Raw genomic sequence first — 16109 nt, 5'->3', positions numbered from 1 at the left:
TGACCCGGGTATTGACTTGTTATCCGTGGAAGTGGATGCAAAAGCACTGCTGCAAGGGGGGGTGGTATTGGCATTCTAGGGTGGGTGTGAGTATGTGTTTGTGAGGGACTGGATTTCGGGGGGGGTGTTGTGTGGGGTGGGGGAGTGGCAGTGGGAGTTGGTGAGGATGCTGTGGGTGGGGTTGTGGGGTGTGGTGGTGTTGTGGGGCTGTATCTATCTGGAGGTCACGAGTGCTGGCCCAATCTGGTGAAGATTGAAATGTGACTCTGTCAGCTGATCAAGCGGGAGGAGGATATGGAGCTGGAGGTTGAGTTGGAACTATGAAGGGGGATGGAGATGGGATTGAAGAAGGCCGTGAGGAGGCATGTGAGGTGGAACTTGTGATGAGGGAGGGGGGCAGAATCCCCGGATGGAAGGAAACACAGAGCGAGGGTGGAGTGGTGGTGAGTTGAGATGGGAATGGGGCAGTGCTGGGGGGGCTTGGGGAAGGGTGGGGTGGTTTTGGGGGAGGAATGGGATGATGGGATGGTTGGCAGGGAATGCGGGGTTGGGGATGTGGTGCTGGTTGGTGTGTGTGGGTGGCTGGTGTTTGTGAAATAGAACTGGTTGGGGGTGAAGCAGAGGTGGGCTGCAACCCTATTGGCAGGGGGATTGTAGGACTAGATGTTGGTGGTGCAGATGGGGTGAGCAGGGAGTGAGGTGGTGGTGGTTCCAGCTGGGGAGGGATGGGGTGAAAAGTTGAGGGGGGGGGGGTGATCAAGGTTGGTTGGTGACTGTGTTGGGTGACATAGGGGTTTTCATTTCGCTAGGCTCGGTGTTGATCTGGGCGTTCGGAAGTGGGTTGTATCATCGAACATGCCAGTTGCAGTAGACCCTGGCTTTGCTGTGAAAGTCAACGAAGATCTGGTAACTATTCGGCATGTGTGTAATTTCAAAAGGGCCCAAGAATTTTGTTTGCAACTTGTGGTCGAGGGGCAACCTAGCAACCATGACTCTCTGGCCTGCTTGATAGGGGTTGTCTGGTGGAGTCTCGTCCTTCAGTAGCTCCTGGCAGGATTGCATGTGGTGGAGCTGGTTCTTGAGGTGCAACAGTGGATCTTGGGTGGTGGAGCTGGTAAGCAGCAGAGCTAAGTGCCGAAATGGGAGTAGTAGTGAGGACTCTCCAAAGATGCACTCGTGGGGTGTGATACCGTCCGCTGGGGGCCAGGTGTTCATCACCCACTGTATGGTTTTCGCTTGGAAGGACCAGTCCTTGGTATCCAGGGCAACTAGCTGGGTCCAGAGTTGGTTAACGAGGTTCTGATAGCTTCTATAGCAGATGGTGTTTCCCTGGGGATGCTAAGGAGAGGAGTGGGAAAGGCAGTACCCAAACAGTTGGGACAGTTGTTCCCAGACTTGGCCCAAGAATTCCTGGGCGTTATCCAAATGGAGGGCCTGCAGAAGGCCGAAGTAGGTAAATACATTGGTCATGAGAGCCTCTGTGACTGCCGTAGCAGAGTGGGACTTGGCGGGGCAGGTGACTAGAAATTTGGAACAGGTGTCTACAAGGTACTAACAAATCGGACTGCAGTTTTTGAAGGAAAAGGGCCCATGACGTCCACGGCCAGCGGCTGCCAGGGTTGGATGGCTGTTAAGTGCCTGGTGGGTCCCGGGGTTCAAGAGATGTCCTTCCCTAGGGCACAGGCCCTACAAGCTTCTATGACTCGTCTAGTGGCGGCTGAAGGATATGGCTTCCAATGGATGGCTTTAAAAGTTTGTAACAACTTTTGCTGCCCGAGGTGGATCCCGTTCCCATGGTGAAGGTGGGTCAGGAGGTCATCCACTTCTTCCGGGTCCACTACGACATGACTGGAAGGGGTATAGAAGTGGTTTCCTAACCTCGTCAGCTTGGTAAAATATGGTGTGACATCCATTTTTAACTAGCCTCCCCCTGTCACATTAGGGTGTTGTGTGGTGCACTGGGTCCCATTTTCTGCATTACGAGAAGCAAATTAAGGGGAAGCCTCAACAAGGCATCAGCATTAGTATAGAGTTTGCCTGGGCGATATGAGATGTTGAAATTGAGCTCCTCCAGGGTTTCCCTCTACCGTACTAAGAGGGCATCGGTAGTCTGGGATCGTCACAGCCACTGTGGAGACTGGTGGTTGGTGATGGTGAGTGAGGTGCCCAACAGATATGATCAGAAGTGCTTCAATGCCCAGATCACGCTGAGGCACTCATGTTTTATGACAGTGTAGTTGACTTCTGATGGGGTCAGTGTCCTACTGGTGCATGCTATGATGTGTTCCTTGCCCTCCCAGACTTGCGTGAGGATGGTGCCAGTCACAACTAGGGAGACATCAGTGTATAGTCGGAAAGGCTGGGTATAATCTGGGAAGGCAGCTATCGGTGCTGTGGTGAGGTAGTGCTTGAGTGCCTTAAAGGCTTCCAGCTTCTGGGTATTCCACTGAAAGGCCTCTCCTTTCTTCATCATGTCATGTAGGGGTTTTGCAATGGAGGCGAAATTTCGGACAAATCTCCTGTATTAGGAGGCGAGGCCAAGGAAGGCACAGACTCCTCTGACGTCTGTAGGTGGGGTGATTTCTGTGATGGCTTGCAGCTTTTCCAGATCTCGGGTGAACCCTTTGCATGATGCTGCTGCTGAGGAAAGTGACAGACTCTATGGCAAGGTCACATTTAGATGGTTTAAGCCCTGCAGTCTGTAGGCTATGTGGTGCAGCACCTGGCCTAAGCAGTCAAGGTGTTCCTTCTAGGTGCAACTGAATACGATCACGTCATCCAGGTAAGTAAGGCACGTCTCCCAGGTGAGCTCTTGCAGGACTGGCTCCATGAGGCGGGAGAAGGTGGCCAGCCCGTTACACAGGCCAAAAGGGGGAACATTAAATTCATACAGTTGCCCATTGCTTATGAAGAAGGCAGTTTTGTCACAGCGTTCTGACTGGATGGGTACCTGCCAGTAGCCCAATTGCAGGTCTAAGGTGGAGAACCACCATGCACCTCATAGAGAGTCTAAGAAGTTGTCGATACGAGGAAATGGGGTGCCATCTCTTATGGTCATGTTAAGCTGGCGGTAGTCAATGCAGAACTTCATAGATCCATCTTTCTTCCTTACTAGGACTATGGGGGAAGGCCAGGGACTCTTTTGGAGGGTGCTATTATCCTCGCCTCAAACATTTCTTGGATTTGGCGGTCTTCCTCTTGGCGTTGCGCCGTTTTTTTTCGGTGGATGGCTGGAGTATGGGGCATCCCATAGTGTGAATGAGGTGGTGTAAGACCTCTGTCTGGCCCAGATCTCCTGGATGTGAGGCGAAGACCTCCAGGTATCGGAGGAGTAGTTACTCCAGGTCCTTTTGGTACTGTGAGGGATGGTGAGAGGGAATGTGAGGCAAGGAGGGGGGGCTGGGGTCGAGTGTTGCACCCGGCAGTTCTGGAAGGGCATCAAACATCTCCAGTTCTCCTATGAATAGTCCTTTGGGGAGAGTAAAGGGTTCGTCAGAGACATTGGCGACTCTGACAGCGTTGAGGCGAGGGGGGGGGGGGGAAACAGCTGGAGAAATCAAACAGTTAGCAGCAAATGGCTGGTCCACCTCCGGGGACAAGAGCAGTGGTTGCTGGGCCGAGGTATTCTGTGGTACCCAGGTCTGGTGGTAAGGTGGCACAGTGGTGTTTTTTTTTTTTTTGTGACGGCCTGTATCACCGTGTGCAGGACGGCTGCTTGCAAGCAGCTCAAAATCGGAGCCGCCTGTGCTGGCAGTCTATGGTGACTCCCAGTTTTATTTTAGAAGAGCCAGCCCCAGGTAGCCGCCTGTGCTAGCTGTCTATGGTGACTCCCAGTTTTTTTTTTTTTTTTTTTAGAAGGTTCAGCCCCAGGTAGCCGTCGTACGCTGTACACTGGAGTCGAACAATGCAAACAGGTGGTTAGCGTGAGTGGATGGTTCGGGATAGTTACTATGATAGGGAGGTTTTGCCCCTCAGAGACAAGGCCCAACGGTTCATTCCCCACCCCAGTGAGGTCAGTGGACGAGGGCTGGAGCGGCTTGAAGGCTGCCTGATTTTTATGGTAATACGGTACCACGTGTACAGGAAGGAATGCGCAGCACCTGCATCCACCAGCAGCTGGACAGGGACTCCTTGGAGCTTGATCTTTGTGCAGACTGGCATTTTGAACTGGTTGCTGGTTGCCCCCGCCATAACTGACAGGGGAGGGTCTAAAAATCCAATCCAGCTTCAGAAGTGTCCATCACTTCCAGAGGCACCTCCTCGTCTTCGAGGAGAGCAGTTGGCTCCACTTTGCCCCCGAGTTCTACCTGTGTGTTTTCTGTATGGATGCCATTGTTGGCTACACAACAAGGGACAGCAGGGGGTGGTGGGGGTGCCCCCATCTATTCGGCCAGTTCTGCCGCCCATAAACTTGTGTACTGTACGTACTTACTGTACTCGTTAGAAGTAGAGGTAGCTGTACATGGATAAGTAGTTACATGGACACTGTGCCATGTAGTAGGCAGGTAGGTAAATTGATTGACAGCAGGACACTGCATAAGATTGCTATAGTTTACCCTCTTTATGAGGTGTAGGGGCTTGAGGCTAGGCTACTGTGGTCCAGTACATATAAGGATAGCTGACAAACCTACTCCCTTTGGTGGCATTCACCATCACCACTAAGTGCACTTTCTTTAAATGTTCTAAGCATAGTTTTTAGTAACATAAACTCTCTAAATAGTACAAAGTGCATCTACGTAAATGCCAGAGTTTATCCCAGACATCAGGAATGGCCCAGTGGTTGCATACTGCTCTAAACATAGCCGTACACACCGCGCAAATCCTCAAAAAATTTTACTGGAAAATAAGCGCAGGTAAATACCAAAATATCAGTAAGTGGGTTAAGATATGCTTGTCATATATTTGTTTGCATTTTAAATCAATATTTATGCAAAATGGAAGTCTATCAAGGTGAGTTGGTGATCTAAAGGAGAACATTTCCATTTTTAATTAAGTTAAATATATGGAAATACAAAAATTACATTATTAACACACAAAAGTACCTGATTAGACACATGAACTTGATCTGCACTTAGTCGTCGGCAAACTTTGTAGAACACTAAGGATATAACAGTGGCACACAGTTTGGAATTCACTACCTTAAACCCCTCTCTAAAGTTTGGTGTGAATAAGGTGAGAACTGTTTAAGTTTACCTTACCATGTCATTTTGACCTCTTATCTATTGTTCTTAAAACCTGTAACTCGACCCACTGGCTGACCTTTCCAACAAATTTTGCCCAAATTAGATTACCGAATAACTATGTTCTTTTTGTTCATACACAGACATGAGCTGAGCTTTGACCTTGCCATGTGACCCTGCCTTTAAACTAATTCTTAAAATCAAATACCATCATTCTTGTCTTCCCCTCAATCCGTTCACCAAATTCTGTCAAAATCAAAAACTGTATAAATTGCCCTTGCTTTATCAAACTTTGACCTAGTCTTGTGGCACCCTCGGACCTATTGCTCTTACAAAAAAAAAAAAAAAAAAAAAAAAAAAAAAGATGGAAACCCTTTGGCTGACCCTCAGCCTTTTCTGAGTGATTTTGTTCACATACACATGAACACATTGAGCTAAGCTCATCACCTCCCCTCATTAATGCAAGCACAAGTGTAATGTAATGATCCCTTGGTTGTCATGCACTTGGTTCCAGTGGTTTTCATTATCACTGCTAGATGCATAAGAGATGGTGATGGTGTCATGCTAGGTGTTTTTGGCTCGGCTTTCCGTTCCGTAAACGCCTAGCGTGTAGAGGAACTCTCATTCGAGACCAAGGCTTAGACAAATAAGAGAGAGGCAGGACACAAAAACTCCAATTAGACAGGAGAATGAGTGGATGTTACAGGTACAAGAATACTGGGCGATTATAAACTCTTATGTTTAGATATGGTTAGTAGTATCTCGCAGAATACTGTTTACTTTTGAGTCAGAGTGAATAGCAGTTGAGGCAGAGCGTTCTTCATCAAGGAAGTCCAGGGTCTTTATGCATATGAAGTTGTTTGGGTTATTTCTCACTGGGGAGTGTTGTGTAAGACACTGGGGTCTGACTATGATCTTAGTATTACGAGATGTTTTCAGATAGTAGTGTGTTTACCGTGTTACCCTCAACTCGTAAATTGCTTTTAAACTGTTACTGTCACTTACTCCACCACTTTGGCATTATTATTGAATTATTCCGTACGCTGTTCATTGTAGCTATTCTTCTCTCCAACACTTTGGTATTATCTCTGGCTTCCACTAGAGGGTCAGTTCACTATTCTGCCTTGGCACTGCTTGATCACTGACACTGCACAACTATGGTCACTCCGGTTGAATCTGTCGCCAGGGGTGCGGGCGGAGGGGCAGCACAGCTCCGCTACTGACGTGGCTGGGCATCATCAGCCACCAGGGGCCTCTGTACTTAGAGGCCACGGGATAACACGCAGGGGTGTCCGTTCTCGTCTAGGGCTGTGGGTGGCGAAGGGTCCAGTACTCTCAGGACTGGGGACAGGAGTGCGGCCCTCAAGACTGGCGCCGAACAATTGCCTGAACCAGTCGTTCAGGCTGATGACGGAGGATGAGGACCTCCACCGTCGAGGTGTGGGGAGTTCCCGCCCGGGAGTTCTGGGGGCGGTCTGGGGTTCCTGAGGGCTGTGGTCCCCGGGGCTTGGCGGCGCTGACAGGAAAGCACTGTGGCACCGGTCTACGTCAGGGTTTGTCAGGTGGGTCTCCTCCAGAGCCAGTTGTAGGAAGCAGAGGCCAGGTGAAACTACAGGGCCTTTCCAATACTCTTCTATGCCCGAGACTCCCTCTGTGTCAGGGGTCAGGGAACAGGTGTCAGTTCCAGGCGGCAGAGCGGTTACAGGCTGTCTCCTGCCATAGGGCCTGGCTACTGGCCGTGGCTTCCTGGGGGCGTGGCTACAGGCCATCACCAAGGCCCGGCTACTGGCTGTGGCCTGGGAGAGTGGGTAGCTACCAGCGGACCCAGGGGCACCTTCGGAGCGGCTACAGGCCATCTGACGAGGGCAGGAGCGGCTACAGGCCGTCTCCTTCAGGAGGGGTGTTGAGCGGCTACAGGCCGTCTCCTTCAGGGGGGGTGTTGAGCAGCTACAGGCCGTCTCTGGGGGAACACCTTCGGAGCGGCTACAGGCCGCCTGACAAATGCGGGAACGGCTACAGGCCTGTCTCCTTGTTATCCTCAGAGCGGCTACAGGCCGACTCCTTCAGGAGGGGTGAGCAGCTACAGGCCATCACAGGGGGAACACCTTCGGAGTGGCTACAGGCTGTCTGACGAAGGCGAGAGCAGCTACAGGCTGTCTCCTTCAGGAGGGGTGTTGAGCGGCTACAGGCCGTCTCAGGGGGAACACCTTCGGAGAGGCTACAGGCCGTCTCCTGACGAAGGCGGGAGCAGCTACAGGCCATCTCCTCGTTACCCCCAGAGCAGCTGCAGGCCGCCTGCTTCAGGAGGTGTGAGTGGCTACAGGCCGTCTCGGGGGGAACACCTTCGGAGCGGCTACAGGCCGTCTGACGAAGGCGGGAGTGGCTACAGGCCATCTCCTTCAGGAGGGAGTTTGAGCGGCTACAGGCGTCTCAGGAAAAACACATTCGGAGCAGCTACAGGCCGTCTCCTGATGAAGGGTGGGAGCGGCTGCAGGCCGTCTCCTGATTACCCTCAGAGCGGCTACAGGCCGTCTCCTTAGCGAGGGGCGAGTGGCTACAGGCCATCTCAAGGAAGACACCTTCAGAGCAGCTACAGGCTGTCTCCTAATGAAGGCGGGAGTGGCTACAGGCCATCTCCTTGGAACCCTCAGAGCGGCTACAGGCCATCTCCTTGGAACCCTCAGAGCGGCTACAGGCTGTCTCCTTAAAGAGGGGTGAGCGGCTACAGGCTGTCTCTGGGGTGCTGGCAGGAACTGGAAAGGCAGCTCCACCCCTTAGATGGTTGGTGAAGGCCCATCCGGAAGGTAGTTTGGTATTCCTGTTATGGTGACGGCGGGCAAGCTCCGGGTCATAGGGGCGTGCAGCCCGGGCTGACTTAGGCCGTTGTCGCTCCGAGTCCCAGCGCGCTGTTGTTCTCCTCTGTGGGCTCCTTGTGGGGGTGTCTGGGTATTCTTAGGGGCATTATACTACATTTTAAATGGTATGATAAGTAGGCTGCAAGATGATGCTGATTTCATGCGTGCAGTGTGTTAGGGTGAGCATGTGGAGATTGTCGGGCATGAAAGGATTGATCTTGCTGCTTAGTCTCTTGAGTGTGTGGAAGGGTTTTTTTTTACTTGAGAGACATATTATATGCTAGCCACTCTATGGCTAGAATGAGGAGTGGTTAGTAGTTCAGTGAGCTGTTGCCCCTCTTGACATTGGGAGGGTTCTCCCTCCGTATATGGGATCTTTGTATACGGCATGTGTTAGGAGTGTAATATTGTATAGTAGTAAGATCTGGGCTGTTAACCCTTTAACCGCGGGTGTCATTCCAGAATGACATTGAAAAAACTGGACCAAACCGCGGGTGTCATTCTGGAATGCTCGTGAATATTTTCAACACCGCGCGTTTTTTCTGTGCGCAAATTGTTTCACGCAAGAGTAGCTGTCGAGTTCTTTCACGCCAGCCCTCCCACACCTCCCTCCTCCCCCCCCCGGCCCCCCCCCTGCCCTGACAACGCATCAGTCAGTATCTGTCCAGCTCTGTGCGTGACAATGGCGCTCCGTCCCGAGTCATCATCGGTCGCTTCCTCCTCAGAAATTCCTAGTGCTAGTGTGCCTTCGACCTCTACACCGAAGAAGGAACTCCCAACGGTGAGGCAGAAGGGGTTGAGCACCCAGAAATTAGGACAGAGCTGGATAAAACTATAAGTACAACTATGGATTGTGGCAGTGAGAGTGATACACTTACTGCAAGTAGTGATGATTATGCAGTTATTGCTGGGGTATCGTTTATGGTTGAACTATTGGGCAGTGACAGTGATGAAATTGAACATGTTGTCTCCCCCCCACCTCCCACAACTTACTCTGGAAAAGGGAAGGCGCCCATGGGGAAAATGGGTGTAGCACATGGGAAGGGAGTGAAGCGGAAAATTACGTCTCCTACACCCAGCCCTAGCAAGCATTTCCCACCACTTTCCCGTTCCCCTAGCCCTATTGCTCTCACATCATCTTCATCTTCTGCCGTGCCCTCTCCTCAGTCAACATCATCTGAGGAATATGAATTCCCAGAGCCTGCACAGCGAGGGAAGGCAGGCCATGCAGGCCGGGCAGGCAGGGTAAGCAGGGCAGGCCGGGCTAGAACAAAGGGGATGCGTGGCAGCCGGAGGGCAAAGTGAGGTGATAAGCAGGGAAGAAAGGGAGGTCAGGTTTCGCCACACACCAGGTCAGTAACCCACCCGCCTGCCCCCCGCCCAGCTCCCTCCCCCCTCACCACCACCCCACTCACCCCCCTTCCGCTCACCTCCTGCCTCATCCATTGCCTCCACCTCAACTCCTTCTCACCGGGAAAAGAATGCAATGCAACCTCCCACTGCCACTGAACCACGCACCGGGAAAGTGGATGCATTTGTGTGGTCTGACGGTGCTGATTTTCAGCCAAACAATCCGCCGTTTGACATGACAAATGCCGGAATCCAGCCTGCCTTCCCATGCAACGAAGGAGATGACTTTGTTGACTACTTCCTGGCCTTCATGGATGACGAAATCGTGCAATTTGTCAGCGATGAGACCAATAGGTATGCAGCTAAGTGTGCAACAGAAGGGCTGGGACCTATTGGCTCACCAAAGCAAGTGTCGTGGTTGCCTGTAGGGATCAGAGAGCTGTATGTGTTCTTTGCTCTCATGTTCTTGATGCCCCATATCAAGAGACATGAGTTGGAGGAGTACTGGCTGGTTGATGACATCACTTCAATCCCAACATTCAGCAAGTACATGTCATGAGATTAATTCCGACAGCTGCTAGGATACCTGCACTTCGCTGACAATGAAAACCCGTCCCAAACTGACCCTTTGTGGAAAGTGAGGGATTTCCTCAACAGGATTAGGAATTGATTTATGCGATTTTTCCGTCCTATGCAAAAAGTCGTCATAGATGAATCCCTGGTATTGTTCAGAGGACGTCTCAAATTCATGCAGTACATCCCCAGCAAACGCCACCGCTTTGGGATAAAGTTCTTTGTGCTGTGTGACTGTGAGACGGGGTATATCCTTGATTTCGTTATCTACTCTGCAAGCACAATGAACGTGGACAGGAACGACCCCCTTGGCTTCTCTGGCTCCGTAGTAAAATTGATGATGGAGAGGTATTTTGGTGGGAATCATGTGCTGTACACGGACAATTACTACACAGCACCGAAACTCGCCAAATACCTGGCTGAACACGGCATCGGCACTGTTGGCACTGTACGGAGAGTGGCCAAGTTTCCCTGAAGCATCATCCTCATCCAAGGGAGATGTGCACCTGAAGAAGTCTGACAAGCTTCTGGCGATCAGGTGGCACGACAAGAAGGTCGTGAATATGCTCAGCACCATCCACAAGGGGGAACTGCAGAGAACTGGGAAGGTCAGCTACAGGACGGGAGAGCCAATCATGAAGCCAGATGTCGTCATTGACTATAATATCAACATGAGACTTGTTGATAAGTCGGACATGATGATTGGCGAGATAGACTGTGTCAGGAGAAACACCCGATGGTACAGGAAGGTTTGCCTCCACATGCTCGATATGTGCATGTTCAACGCCTTCCTCCTCTACAAGACACAAGTCGGGGGCATAAGGCAACCATCCCTGAGACAGTTCTCCAAGACTGTCGTGCAGCAGCTGCTTGCAAGATTTGGTCAGGTGACGGCATTGGTCCCGAGGCGACACTCTGACACACAACCTGACCGTCTTGAGTGCCGCAATTACATGAGCCGGCACCAGCTTGTGAAATTGCCTCTCACTGCAGGCGGCAGGTTGTCACAGGGCCGCTGCAGAGTGCGTCATAACACCACACGGAGGCCTCGGGCGAGAAAAATGAGCACACACCAGTGCCAGGAATGCCAAGTCGCTCTGTGTGTGACTCCGTGCTTTGCCGAGTACCACTCTCTGAGTAAATACTGACAGTGACAAAGATATACAGTGATGCGACAGTGACGTGCTTTACCAATAATTGTATAAGGGATAATGTAGTAATAAGGGATATTTTGCCTAGAAAACAATGTAAATATTGACCAGTATAATAAGTGATTTGGTAATAAGAAAATCTGCGGCACTTCTGTGATTCTGTGATGCGACAGTGACGTGCTTTACCAATAATTGTATAATATAGTAATAAGAGATATTTTACCTAGAAAATTATGTAAATATGGCCAGTATATAAGTGATATGGTAATAAGAAAATCTGCGGCACTGCTGTGGTTCTGTGATGCGACAGTGACGTGCTTTACCAATAATTGTATAATATAGTAATAAGAGATATTTTACCTAGAAAATTATGTAAATATGGCCAGTATATAAGTGATATGGTAATAAGAAAATCTGCGGCACTGCTGTGATTCTGTGATGCGACAGTGACGCAATATAGTAATAAGTGCAGTGTAAATGTAATGTATATTGCCCAGATTATATGTAAAATAGTAATAGAAGTTAGAAATAATGAAAACATCGCCGCTAACCAAACGTCAGTGAGCATGTGATGCCGCATGACGTGCGGGCAATTACAGTGCCTTTTACCTACCTCAGTGAACACAGAGTGGGTGTTTATCGTATATGCAGTGTTCATATAATATGTTTATAGTACTATTATCAGAGAGTGGTTGGCATTTGGTACTGGTGTGTGGGGCGTAAAATAGTGATTTTACACCGCTCACTTCTAACGGCACTGCCCGTCCAGTGAAAGTCCAAAAAGTCATGAAACCTACATCACTGCAAAGCTGAAGGTTAGTACTTTCTAATGGTACCTTATTTTTTGCTCTAGCTTTATTCTGCGCATAGTTATTAAGGTTTAAAGGTTTGTTTACATTTGGCTGGAACCCCCGCGGGAGAGGCCAGTTGGGGCAAAACAATGCCCGCAGTTAAAGGGTTAAGGAAGAGGATATTCATAAGTTCAAACGTACAGAAATGACTATGTGGATGTGTAGTGCATCCGTTAAGAGGAAGGATGGGACTGGAGTGTACTGGTGTTGTGATGAGATGGGGTAGATTGAGATGGTTTGGGCATGCAGAGAGGATGGGGGATGGCAACTGGGTGCAGAAAGTGAGAAGTGTGAAAGTTTGGGGTAGAGTTGTGAGAGACATTGAAAAAGACCTGAGACGAGGTCAGCATGACCTCAAGTGTGAGGGACTAAACAGGGAGAGTGCCAGAGACTGAGCAGGATGGAGAGCCCCCATTAGGTGACCAAGGCTGCTGCATGCAAGCATATTGAAGCCTTTTTAAACAAAACGACATGAAGATCGACATTACTGCCATTATCGTGCATTTTTTGGTTAGTCTTTGTATATGTGCACCTGAACTGGTTTCTGCTGATAGTGATAGTGCAAAATTTGTTATTTCTGATGGCTTTGAGGGATTCAGATATGAGGCACTAATCAAGGAGTTAATCCCAGGTGGTAGTAACCACTAACTCTCCACCCCCTTCACCTCAGACCTCCATACCTCAAGCCCATCTCAGGTCTCTGTAGAGTATATGTTTCTTCCTTATTGTGCCCTTTTCATAGTTTTCTGTTAATGTAACCATGCCTGTGTGTTTCTGATACTTTCCATAACAGTATGTATGTACTGAGTGGGTCTAAATTGTTGTATAAGGGAAAATTTGGGTTTACAAGTGGGGTGCCCAGTACCAATTAGGATAAATCCCATAGTTCTGTGCTCTTGTTATCATGCAGTTTTGTTAACACACATTAGGTGCAGTACCAATTATGCGCAATAACCAAAGGATCATTGTAAATATCAAATACTGCCAGAAATTGCAAATGGAGAGTCTAATTCTTATAATGTCTGACACAGACTATGTGAACCAGGGATATCAGACATCATCATTCATTGAGTCACACATTACATTCACTAGGGATTTAAAAATATTGAATGTATGGTGAAATATTTTTTTAATTATTTATGAATCACAATGTGAATATGGTATTTTCGACTCATAAACTTACTTCTGTTGCCCACTCTGGAGCCTCAGATACACAGCTGATCTCAGCTCACTCTCACACTTAAGAAGTGTGGCCTTGGGGAGTAAAGTCAGGGCTCTGGGTGACACAGCTGAAACAAATGACAATATTTCTTGACTCAGTCTTTTAAAGTAGTCCAGGTCTGGCAGACCAGAATGAGTCAAACTCAGTCTCCTTGACGACCTATTCATCCCATCTGTTGCGCCTTGGTCTGTGTGGCAATCAAACACTTGATTGAGGTGAATCTGACACTGTAACAGAAGATCAAACTGTTTAATGATAACTGTATCCGAGTCCTTAGTTTCATTTAGTGCTGTCAGACTGTGAAGCAGCACCGAACTGCAGGCAATGGGCACAAATCTAGCTGCCAGCTTGCTCACTCTTGGTCCTGGCAAAATGTCCCTACAGAACACAACTGCTTTGTCAGCTACCACCAACTTCTTCAGCTGATCCTGACTCTCCATTATGACTCTGCTCTGACTTTCTGAGATACCCTGGATGAGGCTAGTGGGTAGAAAGAAGGGAACATTGCCCTTGGCCTGCTGTGTCCCCAGGTAAGCCAGGAGAAACTTGAGATACTCCACTCCCCTTGCCATTTCTACCATGGCTCGACGCTCTCCCTCCTCCACTGACTGCAGGATACACAAGGACAGGAGGCGCAGACCAACTTCCTCAGGGCTAAGCAAACTTACAGTGAACTTTGTCTGGTGACTCAGGGTTTCTATAAGGCTGTTCAAGCACTGATGTCGAGCTGTGACATCACTTTCACTTTCAAAGAAGCCGTGAAGAGATTCCCAGTGGTACTAAAAATAAAAACATAAAGTAGTAAAAATGAATAATAGAGATAATAATTACTGCACAAAAATAATAATCAAATAATACTGTACAGCTCACTGAATTATACAAAAATACATCACTGTTCACGTGTCATGAGAGAATATTTTATTGGAATAATGGTTAAACTTCAGTTCCATGCTGCCCTACAATGAGAAGAAGAAGGGCTTGTTTGTCCAGTGGCTTACCACAATGGCTGGCCTGAGAGGGTGGAGACACTGGAGAACCTGTGTATCCCTGGCATTTGGATGGGCAGCAGCAGCCACCACACACTGACACAAGAACATGGCATCATCCACATCCAAAGTGACTTCACTACTGTCTTCCTGCAAGCAATTTCTCAGGTCAATTTCTCCACTGACTGTAGGTAGTACCCATTCCTTTCCCCCACCCAAATACTCAAATGCATATATAAATATATGAATGTAAAGTCACACACACACACACACACACACACACACACACATGCATGCATTATCATCACCATCATCATCCGATCCTGTATTGTCCCATGAGAAGCACAGGAGGCCGGGGCTAGTCAAGTTGGTCCTGACATTTAAATGACAGTGATCAGACTCACTCATCCTGAGTGGCATTACATGAGCAATAAACCCCAACCATCCTTTGGATATAAACCTGCACAGGCACAATCCGATTGGAGTGCCTTAATTACCCACTAAACCACCAACTGCCATAATTTGGTTTTATGGTGAAGGAAAGAAAGACAGAAGAGGAAGGAAGGAAGGAAGAGAGGAAAGGGCAGTCACTCAAGAGCAGCTCTACATCGAGTGAGTGGATGATGATCGCCCCCACTTACCAGCAATCATTATAAAAAAGCTAGAGGAACCCTCTAAAGAAATGTCACTGAGTGTATGTGTGATGTACAGCAGACCCTCAAACTGTATCAGGGAATATTATCACACATAGGACTGCACAAATCACACCACTGAAACCCATATTATATACTGTATATGACTAATGGTATTGTGTAATCACCAAATTTTCCCAAAGTCCTTCCTTTGGTCATTTTGAAAAACTTTCACCTCCTCCTGATAATGCAAAACATTCATTGTACTACATATACAACCTCTGGGAACATCACTGGGCATAAAATGGGGTTAATAAAAGTGTAAAAAGTGGTAAGTAGTGGTGATCACTCACCATGACAGGACAGACCAATGTTTTGGTGTTGTGGAAGGGGGTAAATTCAGATGATGATGTATCTACCTAGAGATATGTGAGGAACTAGAGCAAAAGCAGAATGTGATGAAAAACATAGCAGAAAGATGAAAAAGTACTTGGTGAGTGGCAGAAAGAAGAAAAAGTACTTGGTGAGTGGTGGCAATGGCATGAAAGGGACAAGAGAGAAGCAGCAAGCGATGTGTGTGTGTGTGTGTGTGTGTGTGTGTGTGTGTGTGTGTGTGTGTGTGTGTGTGTGTTCTTACCTAATTGTATCTTTACAGGAACGAGTCACTCATACTGTCCCGTGTCTTAAACCATTTTCATCATATGTCTCCTTAAATTTATGCATTGTTTTGGCACGCACTACAGTAAACCCTCTCTAATTCAAGCCCGAATAAATCGGATACCAGTTAATTCAGATCTTTTTGACCGCCAGACATATAATTTTAATTCGGATAGAAATACAAATTAAGCGAGACAAGTTTGAACAAGGGTTCCTGCCGGGGAATTCCTGCCAGACAATGTCCCCTTGCCATGCTGCTCAGTTCAGCTCGAGTCTCTCTCCGTAACAGATGTGCTCTGAGTGGTCTCCATCCTAAAACTTGACATATACTTTGCATGTAAAATAGAGGGTTAGAAGAAGCCCCATATTTTTCATTAAAAATATATTTAAAGATAGGTTATTATAAATATGTCTGCTGTAAGACACCCAAGACAGTGTGTTTACATATGATGTTGCCGACTGGACACATCAGTGCATTTTAACCTAACCTAAACAACTAGTTTTGCCCCCTAATGTTAGGACTCCATATTATAATAATACAAATCATAACAGATAGATGTAGTAATCTACATTATCATAATACAACTCATAATAGATAGGAACACCAGTAAAGCTAGGTGTGGGAACAGGAAATATGCCAGCAAGCGTTATG

At 48.2% G+C, this 16109-nt stretch overlaps 1 protein-coding gene and 1 long non-coding RNA gene across 2 annotated transcripts in view; one reads left to right on the top strand and one right to left on the bottom strand.

The window, feature by feature from the left end:
• The window catches only part of LOC145405068 (uncharacterized), a 457223-nt gene that overhangs the window by 280891 nt on the left and 160223 nt on the right, over positions 1 to 16109 (top strand). The gene's annotated exons all lie outside the window — the stretch shown is intronic.
• Positions 14230 to 16109, bottom strand: part of LOC145405070 (uncharacterized) — a 44125-nt gene continuing 42245 nt past the window's right edge. The window contains exon 3 of the long non-coding RNA XR_013898260.1: positions 14230 to 14318. This is a non-coding gene — a long non-coding RNA (uncharacterized LOC145405070). The remainder of the gene's footprint in view (positions 14319 to 16109) is intronic.

This window comes from Coenobita brevimanus, chromosome 65, assembly GCF_032717465.1.
Source record: "Coenobita brevimanus isolate Jiangsu-jjx chromosome 65, ASM3271746v2, whole genome shotgun sequence".
Lineage (NCBI taxonomy): Eukaryota > Metazoa > Arthropoda > Malacostraca > Decapoda > Coenobitidae > Coenobita > Coenobita brevimanus.
This window is presented reverse-complemented; position numbering and strand designations above follow the sequence as displayed.